At 51.6% G+C, this 18,306-nt stretch overlaps 1 protein-coding gene across 6 annotated transcripts in view; it reads left to right on the top strand.

Moving 5' to 3' along the window:
* Positions 1–18,306, top strand: part of ROR1 (receptor tyrosine kinase like orphan receptor 1) — a 358,789-nt gene that overhangs the window by 149,299 nt on the left and 191,184 nt on the right. Inside the window, exon 2 of one of the 6 annotated variants that reach the window (XM_070267557.1) lies at positions 1,992–2,080. The exons of the other annotated variants lie outside the window; for them this stretch is intronic. The gene's annotated coding sequence lies outside the window, so the exon portion shown is untranslated. The remainder of the gene's footprint in view (positions 1–1,991; positions 2,081–18,306) is intronic. 6 annotated transcript variants of the gene reach the window in all.

Here is an 18,306-nt window from a genome sequence, read left to right as displayed (position 1 = left end):
TCAATAGCTCTCTTGGTCTCCATCAAATGGCTTGATTTACTGAAGTGGTCTGGTTTGCTCTTCCAGTAAGGAGGGACTTGCGTTTGTTGATGCATTTCCGAGAAAGATTGTGCAAAGAAATTCTGAGATTTTGTTTCTGTCTGTCTTCTCATTGGGAGACTTGTTTGCAGCTGAAAGAAGATGTTGGATGAAGTGGTGAGTGTGGGACCCTGGGACGAGGGCACCCTGGGCCCGGAGTCCAGAGACCTGGCTCCTCACCCAGCCCCGACACTGACATGGATGCAGCCTTGGCTAAATCTCCCGATTGCCTCAGCCCTTAATTTCCTTGTCTGCGAGGCTGGGATAATCGTGTCTTCTCCACTTTTCCCTCAGAGGATGTTGTAAGGATGGAATGACCTAACCCAGTGGCTCTCAACCTCGGTCGCACGTTGGAATTACCTGGGGAGGCTGTAAAAAATACCATTTGCTAGGCCCCCACCCAGACTGATGAGATCAGAATCCGTGGGTGTGGAGCCTGAGCACTGGTAATTTTTTGTATCCCTGGAGATTCTCTTGTGGAGTAAGGGCTGAAAACAGTGAAAATCAAGGAGATGATACACTGGAAGGCCGGAGGGTACAAGTCATGAGAAAAGATTGAAACCACCCGTGTCAAGATGGCGCCATGCAGGCCTCACATGGTGTCACGTGGAGACCTGTTAAGAGCCTAGAGGAGAGCGGATTTCAGACTTTTTTGACTCTAACCTAACAAAGAGATCACATGCCGGTACACACGCTCAGTAACGGGTAAACATACTCGGTGGCGTGTAAACACAGCTTTCACGGAACATCGCTTTCCCTTTCCGTGTGCGATTCACTCTCATGCTTTCTCTTCTTTTCTCTTCCATTGCAGTTTAGACTTCTTTGTTTCACTTTTTCTTTTTATGCTGGTGGAGAGTCACAGAACGGGTTTAATGAGTGCTGATTTGTAGTTTGAAAATCAGCGACCAAGAGCTGGCCTATTTCTAGGAAGGGGCTCACTGCCTCCCTGATGTTTGTTTCCTCTTGTTCCGGGGGAGTCTGCCGAGGCTCAGATCCACTTCCCCACTCTCCCTCCCACTGACACCTTTTCTTGCTGCGTCAAACTAGGACACCAGGCTGGCCTGGCTCTGAACGCATTTGGCCCTTAATTGGGAGTCTTGGAGCCTGGCTCTCTCTTCCGCTCTCACTCCCTGGAATGGTAGACCTTATACACTCTCCGTTATACTCGCTCCCTCATACAGGATTTGTGAAACAAACTCAACCCACCTTGACAACTGAATGATGTCTAGTTTACTAAAGAGGTTCCTTAGCATAAATACAAGAAGTTACAGTGAATAGGTAGCTGTAGGTGTAACACGGCCCTGATGATAATTCTGTCCTCTCTACTCTAGAGAACTGGGAGCCCTGGGTCACACGTGGGGAGCAAAACCGTCTCCGTCTTGTTCTGCCCACACGCTCTTCTGCACCTGCGTCTGCTCTGCCTCTGTATCTCGTGCTGTTCCGGGTCGGTTTGCTGCCGCTCCAGAGGGTTCTCAGCCTCCGTCTCTGCCTTGTTAGCAGTGTGGCCGTCACAGCCCAGAGTCACCCTCTGTCACGTGTCTTTAGCTCTGGCTTGCTCTTGCTGCTGTTTGCTGGCAGGTGGCTGTGGGCAGGCGCTCTAGGCTCGCACTTCTGTCCCAGGACATGCTCTCGAATATGGAAACTGCGGGTTCCTTCTCACTGCTTTACTGCCACGGGGGCTAGAATGTCTGGGGGATTTGGGCAAGAAGAGAACATCTTCCAGCTGTAACTACTTCTCAAATTTTCTCCCAGTTCTTTTTCCCAGTGTCTGTTTAGCTTTCTCTCTCTCTTTTTTTTTTTTTTTGTCTGTTTAATTTTTGCTATATTGCCTCTAACTTTATGGCTCAAAATCAAATGTGTTTAAATTTTAACATAGACTAATTCAGTGTATTGACTTTTGTTTTCTCACTTAGTCTTTGAAGAGGGAGATTATAATTCCACGGTTTGGAGAGGATAAAGGCTCAGAGCAGTGAGGTGACCTCCGTGGCTCTAAGTGTCAGAGGTGAGATCTGAACCCAGCTCTTTAGAGTCTAAGTCATGCCCCTTTCTTCAGAGACGTCCGGGCTCTGTGTGTCTGTGACAGGCAGTCCTTGCTTCCTCAAGGCGTGTTTGAGCCAAGGCAGAAAGCCTGGTGGAGGGGGTGCCCGAATGCCCGGTGTGTGCTTCTGGGGAGCCACCAAGTGCCTGGTTCCCAAGGGAGGTTGTTAGGGGTCACCAGACCTGTGGCCCTTCTGAAGCCTGATTCTTGGGGCTCAGGCGTGCCCAGGCTGCCGTGATTGACCAGCATACCCAGGCTTTCCCGGCGGGGGGCTGAGTTGGGCTGGGAGAGGAATCTCGTGACAAGTAGATCTGCTCGCCCCCCGCGCCCGGCAGGGGCTGCAGCGGTCCTCTCGCAGACGGCTGTCTCGGTTCCACGGTGATAGGCATCCTGAGTAAATACTCCAATAGACTAAACACCACTGACCGTGCCGGCCGGGGAGCAGCGGTGCTGGGCACGCTCCCAGCCCAGTCCCCTTCGTGGCAGCCCGGCTTGTTAATCATCGCCCTGGCAGGCTGGCTAGGTGGGGGGACGTTCCGCTGGGGCTTGTGCCCTGCCCTGGGTGCTCATGTGAGCCTTCTTGGGAATGTAATTTCCGTTCTGACCTCCGTGGACAGTCCTTATAGAGAACACAGACGTAAAACAATTCCAGAAATGTCAGGGAGAAATTGCGTCTAATGGGGGTACCTCTGCCAAGGAAAACACACTTCAGTTTTAAAGTGTTCCCTTCAAATAGAGAAATTTGGAAACTCCTCTTGGGTCTGCACTGAGGCCTGAGCACTTTTCCACGTCCTCTAATAAACCGTAATGCGTGTACCAGTCAGCGCCACTGCAGGCCCCCGGGACCCGGGCGGAGGCCTCTGGAGGAGATGGGGCGGTGGCAGGTGAGAGGCGACAGCTGAGACCTGTGTGAACTGGTTCCAGCCAGAAAACCCTGCCGGAGGGTCAAAACAAGCAGATTTACAATGGGGACCAACACTGTACACCGTCAGGTCGTACCTGCATCTTTGACAATGGAGAACATGATCCCCACTGGGGTCTTGAACCCGTGGCCCTCTTGATACCTGATACTAACGGCTGAGAAACATGTCCTCCCCACAATAGCGTTTTGTATTAGAGGCATGCTGTCTGTCTGAATTCCAGAATCGTGCTTGGGAACAGATCCCACGTAGAAATAATAGTAATATATCGATAATACTTGCTGTCATTCTGAGTGTTTATAACATGCCAGGAGTAAGTACTCGACCTAAATCACCTCATTTTACCCTATCAGTGGCCCTGCAAGGTAGGCATTGCCGTTATCCGTCTTACAGAGAAACTGAAGCACAGAAGAGCCAGGGCTCGCCCAGGATCACACGGCAGTGAACGGCTGAGCTGGAATTTGAAAACCACACCCCAGCCCCGTGCACGGTGATCCGCTGGGATAACAGAAAGAAAAAACAAAAAAGAAAGTAGTCGCACGTGTTTATACTTAGTTTTTATCTCATCCTTTACACGTTTCTATTTTATGTATGTATTTTATAAAATATAGTATAAAAGAAGTACATGTGTGTAAGTTCTGAATAAATACGTATGCATGTAATAGAGGACCCAGGTCCAATGTTTTCTACTCCAGGTCAAACAGACTTGGGGATTGCTGCATTTAAACGCTAAGTCCAGCCGAGAGAAGAGAGCTTCTTTTCGTGGTGAGTAGCTGATATTGATAAGATCTTGGGAGATCGGATGCTTCCAGAGTGTGAGCTCCTTGAAGGCAGCTGTCTTTGTCTCACTTGCTCTTGGCCATGTTCCCAGGACCAGACCTCGGGGGTGCTCGATGTGCAAGGTGGCCGAGGGGTTTGGAGGCAGAGGTGGATGTGCATAGTGAACGGGTTGTTGCTGTCACCTCATAAACCATGATGTATTCAGTGACGTCGCACAGCGTGCATGATGAGGAGAGCAGAGCTCATGGGCGGTGCTGTGGCTTCATCGGCCCCTGCACACACGTGACGCTTCCCATGGAATGGCGGCTGGGGGGGTGGGCTTTAGTGGAGAATCGGGGCACGATGAGTCAGGAGTGTGGAGAAGGGAGAGGGGACCCCAAATAAACGACAGCAGATCCATGTTCAGTTTCATGACTTGATGTTCACGGACTACCTGTTGCTCTTTACCTGCCCGCTGGTGAACTGTCTTCCCCTTGTCCGCTCCATCCCACAGAGAAGACAAGGGTTCTGCCTGAGCTGAGGTAACGGGGAAGGTTCCGTCGAGGAGGTGAGATCTGAGCCTGGCTTTGGATGATGGGAGGGGAGGAGCCCATTTGAATAGTGTCTGGTGTGTAAAACTGCACTGGTTCTCTCTGTGAGGTAGCCTGGTTTATGCCCATTTTATACACGGGGAAACTGAGGCTCGGCATGGAGAAGCGGCCCGCCCTGGCTCACACAGCAGGGTTCTGATTGCAGTGCTGTCCTCTTTGTGCCTCACTCCACCCCGGCCGGACACATTCTCAGGATGCGTCTGGAGTCTCAGCTAGAGTTCTTCCAGGTGCTAAGGCTTAGCGATTCGCTCCTTCAGTGACCTGTCTGGTTCTCTCAAAACTGGAAAGATTTCTCGTCATTTCCGGAAGTGCTTAAGTTTCTCAAAGGGGCTAACCTGGGAATTTGAGGACCTTAGTAATTTTCTCGTTCCCAGATGCCATAGTCTAGCTAGTGCCCTGACTCGTAGAGATGGAGGAAAATTGGTCGTGTGTATGTGTGTGTGTGTGTGTGTGTGGTGGATGTTTTCATTTCTTATTAGACAGTATTTGTAAAGGAACTTATTTTTCCCAAGTTGGTCCACTCATCTGGACCTCTGTCTTGTGAGTGTCTTGAAGATGGCTTCTTTCGTATCTGAACCTCTCAGGATGCTCGTAGTGGTTTCCAAGGTTGGCTGCCCATCAGGGTCATCTGAAGCGCTTGTTAAACACCCAGAAAGCCCTGCCAGCCTCCGGACATTCTGATTAAGTACATCTAGGGCAAGGCCCCCAAATGTATGGGAGCAGCAAGCGTCATGGGTGAAGCTGAGGGCAGCCAGGCTGAGGAACAAGCGGGCTCTTTCACCCTCTCAAAGGAAAGAATGAGGGGTGCTCCGTAGGGGTTAACCTATCCAGAAAGCAGACTGAAGGAAGCAGAAAATGCACTGAAATTTCATCAACTCCTTGAACTCAGTGTGGGGAGATCACCACTCACCATGGGGAAGGATGATGACAAGACGACCAAAAGCTTTGTTAAATTTACTAGAAAGTCGCAGCGTCTCCAAAGATAATGTGTGAAATGAAGCCTCAAACTTTGCGTCCTTTCTGAGTACAAAGTTATCTCTGGGTATTCTGCCGAACTTTCCAGTTAGAAATAGGTGGAACCCAGTGAGAGCTGGGGAGTGATTCCTGTTGCTCAGAGGGTCCCGGCCCCCCTTCTCAGAGGTCACAGGAGTCATGGAAGGGAGGAGAGTTAACTGTCCAGTTTCTTTGCCCTGATCCTATTTGTCATGTGGGTTTTCAGAGAACTTGGGAGATGGCTGTTGGGCTCCTTTTTATGCAGCGAATCTTTCAGAGTGCGGCTTTGTGGCAAATACCGCTCCGGGCCCTGCACTCTGGAACCAGACAAAGTCTCTCCTGAGCTGACATTCTTGTGGGAAAGACAGACAATAGACAAGTGATGAAATAGTAATAAAAGTCACGTGAGTGAATGATAAGGGACATGAAGAAAAGATAACGAGGTGATGGTGGGGGGCTGGGGAGAATTCTTCTCTGAGGGGAGGACAACTTTGAACTGAGGCCTGGCTGGCAAGTGCCATCCGAAGAACTGAGTGAGTGGTCCAGGAAAAGGAGGATGTCCCAGGAAGCTACTGAAGGTGATGCTCCTGGCTCTGCGTTCCACAGCCTCTCCAAGGCCCCAGGGTGGGTGGTGGGGGGAGCTTAGCTGTTTCGTATTTGTAATTTTTTTTAAAGACTCACTGTCCCACCTACCCGCCCCTGGTATGTAAGCTTCAGGCCCCACAAAACCCAGATCTGCCTCATGGAACGTGAAGCACAAAGGTGTGAAGTCAGGATGAACTTGGAAGAACCTAAAGGAAAAAAGAAAATTGGTGTGTAGAGAGCTGTGCTCAAGGTGGAGTGTGGTGCTCGAGTCATTCATTCGTTCCTTCATTCATTCATTCGACATAAATTCATTGAATAACAGGCACTGACAACCAAAAAACAAATTCAGTCCTTGTCCTAAGGGAGCCTCCATTCCAGTGGAAAGGAGCAGAAAATAAAGAAATGCATATATGTTGTACCAGGTGGCAGTGGTGGAGAGGCCTGGGGGTACAGAGTGTGCAGGGGAGGCAGGGGGTTGCTGTTATGAGGGGTGAGCGAGGAAGGCCTCTGTCATAGCCCCCATTTGAATTGGGGTCTGGAGGAGCTGGGAGTGGGCCATATGGGGAGACTATTCCAGGCAGTGGAACAGCAAATACAATGGCCCCGAAGCGGGAAGGTGCGGGGTCTTTGGAGGAAGTCCTGGCCACGGCAGACAGCAGGGCTCGGCTCTGGAGGCCTGCGTAAGGAATCGGGTTTCATTCTAAGAGCAGTGGGCGGCCTTGGCATGACCCGTGCTCCAGAAGCCCAGGGAAGGAGAGAACACTGGATATCAGAGGCCTCAGAGCTGACTTCCGGTTGGGCCTGGAAGGATCCAGTAAGGCAGGCAGAGCTCAGCATAGCGGAGGGCGGAGCAGGGGCCACACCTGGCCCAGGCGTGAGAAGAGACCTGGCTGCAGGCCGGGTGACGCGGGGCGCCGACTGGAGCCGGAGTTCCACAGGGAAGAGGCTGGGGAGGAGGTTGCCTGAATCGTGGAGAGCCTCGAAGCCGGGCCAGGAGTCTGCTGTTGATGCTGTGGATTCCTGGAGGCCACAGTCAAATGGTAGAGACCCCCGAGTTTCTGTCTTGGGATGTGTGGGGTAGCTCTGTGGTCGGAGGCAGGGGTGACGGAGAGGGTCAGAGGGCTCGTCCTGGAGCTGGTGAGCAAAAGTGTTTCCCCTGACTGTGTGTTTACTTGAGAGTGGCTTTGGGGGAGGGTGGTGGTAAAGATTTGAGGTCTTACCCTCAAGCTACGTTGCAGAGCAGCCGTATTATTTTTACTTGGATGACATCCTATTTGGGGCTAGTAAGGGGAGGGGGCAATGAAAATTTGGGGCCTTACACTTGGCTCTGTCTCGGGAGAATGAAAACTACGTGACTAAGGCAGTGAGTTAGGATGGCTGACCAAAGCGGGTGTGGGGAGGCGTTCCTCTGTTCTTCTGTTCTGCTGTGGTTTATCAAGTGCTCCCATGTGCCAAGCGGCAGGATGGACCCTGGATGTTCCTGAGTTCAAACCCTATTTCTGCTACTTCCTAGCTGTGTGACCTTGGACAGATTTTATTTGATGTCCTAGAGGCTCAGTTTCCTTATCTGTAAAATAACAGTAACAACATCCACCTTAGTGGTGGTTGTGATTAGAGATAATGTGTATAAACTGCCCAACCCAGGGCTTGGCACCACCGGGTCTCAGTAAACGGTGCTGTTACCGGGTCGCAGTGGATGGGGACACTGGAGGCAGGAAGTGGTTATTTAGCAGCACACGTTTGTCAGAATGCAGGCCTTTGTTAGGGTGAGGTGGGGACTATAGAGCAGATCGTTTTTGAGGGGCTCTGCAGACCACCTTAACTAGGACCCGAGACCTGAAGGAGAGGGTGGATTCAAAGATAACACGAAGGTTTTCAGCACAGAGAATATGGAACTATTTGGGAAAAAAAAAAACGGGGAAGAAAGTGGGCTGGGGTGGAAGTCACAGTTTAGGATGAGTCTGAGGTAGGAGCCTAGTGGAGATAGTCTCTGGATTTGGGGAGATAGCGTGGCTCTCAGGAGTGAGACCTGGGCTGAGCAAAGGGGTTTAGTATACTCATCATCATGACGGAGTACCAGTCAGGATGCAGACTTGGTTGCTATAAGGAAGACCCCAAATAACACTGCCTTCTACAAGAGAGAAGGCAGAGCATAAGCCATCCTGCCCTTTTCAGCCTCCTGACTCGTTGCTCCCAACTGTAGTCCTCATTTGCGTGGGCCAAGATGGCTTTACCAGGATGCCTGCATCCTGCATCCCACCCTGCATCCCAGCATCCCCTGCATCATGCATCCCGGCCTGCATACCAGCATCCCCGCCTGCATACCAGTATCCCCTGCATCCTGCATCCCACCTTGCATCGCAGTGTGCCTGCATCCTGCATCCCACCGTGCATCCCAGCATCCCATGCATCCTGCATCCCAGCACCCCTGCATCCCATCCAGACAAAAGGGGAAATGGGGTAACAGAGGGCATACTGCTTCTCACATTCCATTGGCCAAACATGGTCATATGGTCACCCCTAGCTGCAAGGGAGGCTAGGAAATATAGTCTTTCTTCTGGGAAGCCTGATTTCTAGCTGCATTTCTAGTACTTTGGAAGAGGTGTTTGGGGCAATGAGCAGTCTCTGCCACTGGCAGTATTAAATAAAGACCTGAGGGTGAGTGAGACCATGGAGAAAAAGGTGACACTGGATTGGATGGGATTTTAATAAGACTATTGTGGCAAAGGAGGGACCTAAGAAGTTAATGAAAAGCATGAGGACAGACCAGCAGGCAGAGCATGGGGATGTTTGTGGGGTGGGACCGTGGACAGCTGTGTCAGATCCTGCAGAGCCCAGGGGAACCGGATCAGTAGGAGCTCAGGGGGGAGTGTTCTCCCCTGTGGGGGTGGGGTGGGCAGAGGCTGGACACGTGGGGGCCGTGAGCTGGGTCTCCCTGGAGGGCTTGGCCGTTAGGAGGACCACGGAACAGGCTGGACTCCCACAGGCCAGCCAGGTTAAGTGAAATTCAGTTCACATGTCTGAAGGGGTTCACAGATGTTAATTTAATTTTATTTTTTTTTAATTGGGGAGAGGCTTTTAAAGAAAAAAAAATCCTCTTAACTGAAAGGAACTGATCCTTTTAGGGAGTTTGCTAATCTAGGCGTAAATTTTTTTCTCCCATTTCCCTTGGATAATCTTATCTCAATTTTGAATCAGAAATCTTATTTATAGCTTTTCTGAAGAGAATTATTTCAATGGGGCCAGATTCTTTGCCCTTTGGACTTATTTTCTTTTTAAAAACAGATAAGTTATCCCTCCTTTTTCTCAGGAGAGACAGTTAAAATATTAATTTAAAAACAATGATTGTGAGCTGAAGGGGGGTGTAAATCAAAGTAGGAGAAATAAATTCAGCTGGCTTCCTGTTTTTGTGTTTCTCTCTTTTTCTTCTTTTGGAGGGAAACTAAAAATGCCAAAATTCCATCTTCCCCTCGGGACCAGAGGAGCGCTTAGCCCAGCTCCCATCCTCCACCGACCTGCCGCCAACGGGGCGGTGTGGTCTCACAGTGCTGCCCCCGCCCCAGTCCTCCCCGCCCTCGGCCGGACCTGATCTGGATGGACAGCTTGGCATTCAAGGCCCCGAGACAAGCCAGGCATACATACTTTTAATGCTATAGTAGCTGTGGGTACTACAGCCTGTGTGCCTACTATGTGCATGACATGGTATCGTGGGCTGACACACTGCCCACAGCAGCCCCACTGCTTGCTGTTATCCCACATTCAACAATAAGTCACTGTGGCTCTGGGTCCCGCTCAGCCTTGTTTTGAAGACCATCCCAGTGCTAGGCCGTATTTATCTCTACGAAGATTTGTTCATGAGTATTTGCTTGGGAAGAAAGGCAGAAGGGCAGCCCCAGCGCCCCCAGAGCCCTCCTGATGTGCCCGGCTGGCCCGGCCCCATGGCGTCGTGGCCCCTGTCAGTGGTGGGGGTCCTGGTGATGCCAGCCATGCTGCACACATGTAGTCTGGAGCTCGGAGAAGATGACATCTGACGTCCCTTCAAGCGTTAGCACGTGCTGGACCTTAGGCAAGGGGACTGTCACTGATGTTGGAAGGCATGGGGTGGGGCAGCTAAAGTGAGGCCCAAATGAAGCCCTGTCTCTGGATAAATTCCTTCTGCATCCCTCTGGCGGGCTGGCTGGTCCCCTCAGCCTGGGGCGTCCCTACTCCCATCAGAAAGGCAGAGCTCACTCCCAGGGAGCCACTCGCCAACAGAGCTCAGCCCTTGGGAAGCTGGCGAAGAAAGCTGAGGTAACCAGGGGCCCCAAGAACAAGCAGTCCCGGATTTCTACCCAGAGCCTAGAGTCTAGTTCCCGGGGTTGCTGGGGAGGAGGTCAGTTTATGCAGGTGAAATGCCTTACATGGTACCTAACACATTCGCAAGCATTCACTAAGCACTGGCTATTAGTCATCATCGATGGGCTCAATGCGGGGGCCCAAATCCCACCCAGTTTCCCTAAGGCCCCCTAACTAACTCAGTGTGTCTGAGGATCCCTGTCTCATGCATTTACTTTGTGACTCGCTCATAAACATCCCAGAACCTCGTGGAAAAAGCTCATGGAACCAACTCCACTGAGAACTCCATTTTTAAAACTCACTTTCAAACATTTGAAAAGTAAGAGTACAAAGTCGGAAGCAAGTCTTCCTGCGCTCTCCCCAGAATGCCCAGTCCCCTTCCTTAAAGGTCTGAATGGTGACCGGTTTCTTGGACATCCTTCCAGGACTTTTAAAAATGTGCATGCAAATGTAATGGAGTTGCAAACACTACCTCTGCGAGGGCCCGGGACCATGGCAGGTCTTTTTGATGTCCTGGGCGGGGTGGGGCCGTGGGGGCACCAGGTGGCTGGGAGGCAGCCGGCCTCTGGCCTCCGGCGTCCTTGGCCTCCGCGAGGCCGGGCTGTCCTGGGCCAGCATCTGTTGCAGAAGCCTGTGGCTGGTGGACTTGTAGGTGGTTCTCTCGGTGGAAATGTCACCCAAACTACGCATCATGACACACATGGCAACTTTCCACTGTCACCACCGGCATCTGCTCCATCTTCCCGAGAGTCACGGGTGGCCTTGCGTACAGCTGGGCTGTTGCAGTTTCACGCCACCCCAGGGCCTCTGGGCGAGGGGGCCCCTTGGTCTCTAAGAGTTCCTGGTGGAAAGGGTGGCATGTGCTCTGAGTGGCTTTTCTTCCCCTTCCTTATATGTGACTCCGTCCCCTTCCGCCTTTCTGGAATTTTAGCCCAGTGTAGGGGATGAGGACCTGCAAGCCCAGCAAGCATCTTCCCTGTCCCTCTGACACTTCCCCAGGGTAGGACGGTGGGAGCTCCGTGGACGTCCTGTTCTCCTCCTGAGGGCGGAGTCGGGTGGTGTGGCTACTTCGAAGGAAATGGAAAGCACATTGGCTGCATGTCTTCAAAGGATAATATCCACCGCCTGAGACAGTGCGTCTGTGCGTCAGTCTGTCGAGCCATCCCTTGTCATCTAACCTTTCTCTACGAAGCGTTTCGCAGCTTGCTTGTCACTGATCCATATCCCTGGGTGATCTTTCCATGGCAGGACTGGCAGGAGGACCTCACCCCTTCTAACTGGGCTTTGAATTCGCTTGGACGGCTATATCAAAACTTATTTACCCATGTTCTCACTGACTGCAGCGATTACTTCTGGGGGTGCAAGGATGCCTGGAAAGCCCTTGATGCTCTCTGCTCGTATTGTCTTTCCTCCTCCTCGGCAAATCCCTTTACTTGTCTCCTGGTGCACAAGCCACAGTGTGTCCCTTAGGAGCTTCCCTGTCCTTGTGAGTCCCTCAGCTGCTGCCCACTCTTCCTTTACACGTGTGAGCCTTTGCTTGACAATTTTGACAACAGAAACATGGATTCTGGTTTCAGGGTAAGGAGCAGCAGCAATCATATGTAGGTGTTCAAATCCCCAGGAGCATATTTTTTCTTTGAGTGCATATTCTGAGTCCCAAGTTAGAGAAGCATATTTTCAGAAAGTATCAGCATTTCTTCTTCTTTGACCAGAGGAAAGGAAGGAGAGTAGAATTATATGACTGATCAGTTAGGATAAACCTGAATATAGTGGCTTTCACAATTTGAAGTTTTATTCTCTTTCACAAAAGAGGTCTGGAAGTAGGTGGCAGTCCTGGACTCATATGGTGGCTCCATTGGCAGTCCCAGACTCATATGGTGGCTCCATGAAGTCATCAGTCTCCCCCCATCTTTCTGCTCCATTTATATACATGCTACTAACATAGCATGTAGTTTCCACCTCAGGAACACAAGATGGCTGCTGGAGCTCTATCCATCACATCACATTCCAGGCAGGGAAAAGTAGAAGGGCAAAGGACAGATGAGACATGCTTTTCAGGAGCTTTCATGACATCCCATGTAACACTTATCTTTATATCTCATTGGCCAGAACTTGGCCACATGGCCACACCTGGCTGTACTGGGGTTCTGTTAGCAGGGAATAAGGGAAGAGTTGATACTGGGTAGGCAGCCGGCAGTCTCTGTCTCATATGCTTTGCACCATGGTTTGGACTTCTCATTTCACCAAGTGCTGACACACATGGAACAGCACTTGCTGCTCAGAGCAGACATGTGAAGTAGCTTAAGTTTCTCTCTTTGCCCTCCCCTGTCCTCTTGGTTTCTGCCTCCTTCCTCCTAAGGATCTCGTCGTAAACTGTTGCTTCCTGAATGATCAGGGAACTCCAGCGTAGCACTTGGCCGTGATGCAGAAGCACTCCACGCGTTCAGAGTTTCTTTGCCCAACCTGCCCTTCAAAATGTACGTGTGCCATGTGCCCTCTTTTCTGGGCATAGTTCCTCAGTGGCTTCACTCTCTGGCTCAGTAGGAGCTAAGGTGCCAGGACTCGGTCATTGGCCATCCCAGCTCCAGCTCCCCCGCCCTCCCTCCTTTGTCTTCCAGGTTCCTGCCCTCAACCCTGCTGAACCCCCTTCCTTGGGTTCATCGTGTCCTTTAATGGGTCCGGACACTCACACAGCAGCCTCTTCTGCCTGAAGCATCCTCATCCACTCATCCCTTCTCCAGCCCCATCCCTAGCACCCTCTGCTCATTTTAAACAACCCCGTTCAAGGGCCACTCCCACAAGCGCCTTTTCTAGTTCCTGAGCACCACCGTCCTCCCCTCCTAGCTCACGGAGCCCTCGCGGGCGCTGCTGCCACCGTTCCCACGCCGCGTCACCAGGGTCCGCCCGTGAGCCTGCTTCCCCAGCAGATGCCGAGCCCCTTGAGGGCAGGCCCGTGACTTCACCGTTCAGCCTCTTGTGTCTACCGGAATCCTTGTTACTGTTTGTCGAGTGAATGAATGACAAGGTTCAGCACTTGATCCGGAGAGAGAGTGAGAATTTCCCCAATGGAGAGAGCTTCATAGAGCCATATCCTGAGGAGGGATCTTCCTGCTGCAGCAAAGCAGAAAGCGCGCCCGGAATTGCTGCCGCGTCAAGCTCCCCGACAGCGCCTCTGGGTCGGCGTTGTCAGGGGAGAAGGTCTTAGTCTGTGCAGCCGAAGGATTCCTGGGGCTCCATCAGGCACTTGAATAAAATGCTGGGCTTTCAATAATGGTTTATTTTTGCATGGGAGCAGGTCTGTGGCACTAATCCTGTTTGAAGCCTGGAATTCTGGGCAGCAGAAAGATGAGCCCGAGACCTCCAGTTACATCTGTTGTGAAAGTTTGACCGGACACTTGGTGTGCGTGTGTCATGCATGACTTTGCTTAAGTAATTAACATTCCTCTCAGGGCTCCTTGAAAGGGTCCTGTGTTCCGGAGCCCCTCAGAAGACTGTGTTCAACCTTTGAACTCCCAGCCTTCCCGTTGATTGCCAATTACTGATATGCTTAGGTTACATTTTTCTAAAACACACAGAAAGGATTAGATCTTCTAGGGTAAATGTTTATTATTAGGAGAGTCAAGCTTGGAAAGTGAGGCAATTTCAAAATGCAGAGAGCAAGGGTGGGCGTGGTATTAGAGACTGTTGGGGGAAAAGCTCCAAGAATACTGTGTAAGTTAGGAAAAGAGAAGAATTAACGTGAATGTGACAGCAGCTTTCAGGTATTTTGAGGGGTGTCAGGAGGCGAACAAGTTGATGCCCCACGGGCTTAATTGGCATTTAATTACCTCCCTCTTCTCTTTCTTCCCTTTCCTCTCTGTTCCTCTCTCTCCCTTCCTCCCTCCCTCCTTCCCTCCTTTTCTTCATCCTGCTTTCCTTTAACTCCTATCAGGCGCCTTTAAGATTGCAGGGTCTGTGAGAGCAGAAGAGGGGTCTACCTTGTTAGCAGAGGTCCCCGTGAAGGAACGAATGGAGGCTTGCAGGGTGCTGGGCACTGGGGACACCTAGATGAGAGACATCTTCTAGAAGGGAGAAGTAATGAGCGTTCACTGCAATGCAGGGACACGGACGCCTGCAGACGCGTGCCCAGGGCTGCTGAGGGAGCAGGAGGAGGGGGCGAGGGCAGCACCCACTCCTAGCCGCAGTAGGGGGAAGGAGCCGGGGCGCAAAAGCCTGGTGGGTCTGGGGAAGGTTCACTCACGTGATGGTCAGGTGTCACTCAGAGGAGGAAGTCAGAGAGCGCCTCGAGCACAGCCGAGAGCATCATGATGCGGGCCATGACCCCAGACCATCTCTGCCCCTGAGGGGAAGCCCAGAAGAGGTGTTGGGAGTTGGTGCTAGGGGAGGTCAGAGGGGCCACACGGTGTATGGCAAGCGAGAGAGTGGAGAGTCTGTCTGGACGCGATGGGAGATGAGATGCATGTCAAGCGGGAAGCCTTCGGGGTGCCTTTGAGGAGGAACGTAAAATTCAAGAGCTGTGCATTAGACCAGATAAGATGGTTTGACATAGCAGGTGAAGGCCAAAACTCAGATATGGCCGAGGGTGGAGAGAGGGGACTGATTGAGACACCATAGGACTTGGTGCTTGATCCCCTTGGTTGACTGGGTAGCTGATGGTGCCTTGTGTACTAGACAGTGAGTTTATTAATAATAGATGCTGTGTGTTATCTTTATACCCTTGTATGTAGCACCTAGTAAAGTCTTTTAATTTTTTCTTACGCTTTTTTTTTTTTTGGTGAAGAAGACTGGCCCTGAGCTAACATCTGTGCCCATGCTCCTCTATTTTGTATGTGGGTCACTGCCACAGCATGGCTTGGTGAGCAGTGTGTAGGTCCACACCTGGGATCTGAACCCACTAACCCCAGGCTGCCGAAGCGGAGCACGTGAACCCAACCACTATGTCACCGGGCCAGCCCCATAAAGTTTTAATTTTAACAATGTTTGTTTAAGGAGTCCTTTAATTAATTATCTAATCACAGTAACTCACATACCATCTGTCAAAGAGTTCAAGCGGCCTCCCAGTGTTCACTTCTCTTTTACACAAAGAGCTCTGCTTTGTACCTGTGTGTGTTGCCTCCCAGCTAAAAAGCTCCATTTCCCAGTGTCCTTTACAGCCAGGTCTGGTCGTGTGGCTAAGTCGCAGCCTATGAGATCCAAGTACAAGTGCTGTTTGGAACTTGAAGACTGCCTTCTGGAAGAGAAGGAGGACCCACCCTGGGCCCCTCGCCTTCCGCTCTCCCCTTCCTCACGGCTGTCGCCGGGAATGCAGGTGCAGAGCCCGGAGCGCCAGCATCCATCTTTCTGAGGAGGCAGTCTGCGTCCCTTCTGACGGGAAACCACCATATCAGTCTTAGATTCCTTTGAATGAGCAAGAAGCACACTTCTGTTTAAGCTGCTCATTTTAGCTTTCCCGTTTCGGCAGTGTGTAGCTGAGCCTAGTCCTAACTGGGACACCTACGACGCGTTTGCATATGTGTGATCTCCTTGACCTTAGCAGCCCCCGGTAAGATGTTGTGATCATCTTTATTTGGTGGGTGAGGAAACTGAGGCTCAGAAGCATTGTCTGGTTTCGTTACAGTCAGGTAGCCGCCTCGGTCTCCTGACGGAGTTCAGAGCTCCTCTCTCCCACATCACGCTTCCCTTTGCAGGTGCCCGGCACGCGCTGGTTCAGTGGAGCTGACGTGGACTGGGCTGTCCTTGTGTCCCCACGTCGCCTCAGCTCCGTGGTCAGAGCCCGGTTTGCTGGCTTTCCTGAGATCAATAGAATCTAGCTGTCGTCTGTCTACACATGTATACACTCATGTATAGAGGCGTAGAAACTGAGTTAGCAGTCTGAATTCGGTGTATTCACTCGCTTGTTTTCATCAAATGTGTATGAAAGTCTTATCGTATGTCTGGTGGTGCGCCAGGAGCAGGGGGAATCAAAACAAAAATCACATTCTTTGTCCCGTAAGGAACTGCCAGTTGCTCCTCCAGGAACCTTCCTAATTCTGCGGTGGTGGAGACCAACCCGTGCATTTCCGCAGTCTGCATGAAGCTGGCCGCCTCTTCCCAGAGCGTGCCCCTCCGCGGGCGCTGGCTGCTGCCCACCTGTGTGGCTCTGGCCACGTGCGGTCTGATTTGGGTTGTGACGCTTGGTTTCTGGAGGCGAGCTGGCACATTTCACCTCCTGTGTCTGCGCAGCTGGCTGTGTGGGCGGGAGGCATAGCCGGAAGCTTTGGCAACTTCTTAAAAACTGAGGGTGCGTTTCTCAGCTGGGCACGAAGAGGCTCAGCGGTTGGAAACCTAGGGAGGGGTTCATTCGGGGGCCGCTCATGTGTCGACTGTGTGTTCAGAATTGCACGTGGCCTTGTGCCCTGACAGGTACAAGGACGTCGAAAGTTATCTAGTATTAATTACTGCTGTTTATTGAGCACTTTTTAATCCATCGTACACTTTACATGCCATCGATATTTCGTTCTAGCAACTCCGTGAGGAGGTATCATTATCTTTGTTTTACAGATGAAGAAACTGAGGTTTGCAGAGGGTCTGAAATCCCAGGTCTGTGTGACTCCACCGCCCCCACTGAACTCCGCTGCCCCTTGGTGACCCTGGCTGTGTGCACTTCCGGTCCGTCCCTGTGAGGCTGCACAGGGAGGGTTCGCCCACCTGGCTTCTTGGCCGCTGCCCAGGGCTGGGCTGGCCAGTGCTGGCCGGTTGTTATCATAAATAGTGTTGTCATGGGAAACTTCAACAACAGCGTCCCTACGTTTCACATTTTCCCAGACATTACATTTGTTTAGGAAAACACCCAACTTGTAAAACTATCTGAGCAAACTGACCACGATTTGTAATATTTTCTTTAAAAGAAGAAAAACCAAACCCTGAGTTTCTGAAGGCCCTTGCGGGCAACGTGAGGATGCCTTCCACCGGGGACCTGCCTGCCTGCACGTCTCAGCCCCCGAGAGTCCGGGTGTTTAGAGATAATCTTGTACTGTCGCGCTCCTATTGCCTCATTCAGTATAATCGCAGTGTCTTAGGCTCTCCGGGCTGCTGTAAGAAAATTTCATAAGCTGGGTGGCTTATGAGCAACAGAATTTTATTTCTCACAGTTCTGGAGGCTGGAAGTCTGAGACCAAGGTGCTGGCAGGCTCGGTGTCTGAGGAGAGCCTGCTGCCTGGCTCGTGGATGGCCGTCTTCTCACTGTGCTCACGTGGCGGGAGGGACTAGCTAGCTCTGGGGCCTTTTATAAGGGCACTAACCCCGATTGTGAGGGCTCCACCCTCATGACCTCATCACCCAAAGGCCCCACCTCCTCACACCATCACACTGGGTGTTGGGTGTCAACACAGGAATTTGGAGGGAATACAAACATTCAGTCCGTAGACCCTGAGTTCTGCTTCTTGTGCCTAGGGACTCCGTTTTGCTGAGATCATTTGCCTGATAAAGAGGATGGTCCCTTTTTGGAGATGTTAGGATTTCAAATTAGTTGACAAAATAACAAGTTCAGCTTGAGCTCTTGAACTAAGTATGGAGGCGCTGGCTGTAGCCATGAGCATCAGCAGGCCCTTGGAGTCAGACAGACCTGGATTCCAGTGCCACCTCCCCTACGGACTGGCTGTGTGACCCGGGCAAGTCTAAACCTCTCTGGCTCAGTTTGTCCCTCTTTAATGTGGGGCTGTGCCTGTAACCGAGAGTGACTCCCCGTGGGATTGTCGGGGACTAAGCCCCACGTGGTAGGTGGAGTGTGAGTGCCGTGCCTGACGGGGTAAGCTCTGCACGCCTGTCACCACGGTCACTCATCCTTGCATCATCCTGCTCAACCACGTGTGGTCTCGACGTGGTGACAACCACTGAGCTCCTTTGGAAGCTGTCAGGCCAGCAGATGGGCAGCGATTGCTGGGCAGTGGCAACCTCTCTGTTGCTTCAGCACCCAGACCTGTCAGGGCACTGGCCAGTGCCCCTCACT

This window comes from Equus caballus, chromosome 5, assembly GCF_041296265.1.
Source record: "Equus caballus isolate H_3958 breed thoroughbred chromosome 5, TB-T2T, whole genome shotgun sequence".
NCBI classification, from domain to species: domain Eukaryota; kingdom Metazoa; phylum Chordata; class Mammalia; order Perissodactyla; family Equidae; genus Equus; species Equus caballus.
Note: the sequence above shows the minus strand (reverse complement) of the source record. Positions and strands in the feature narration are given on the sequence as shown.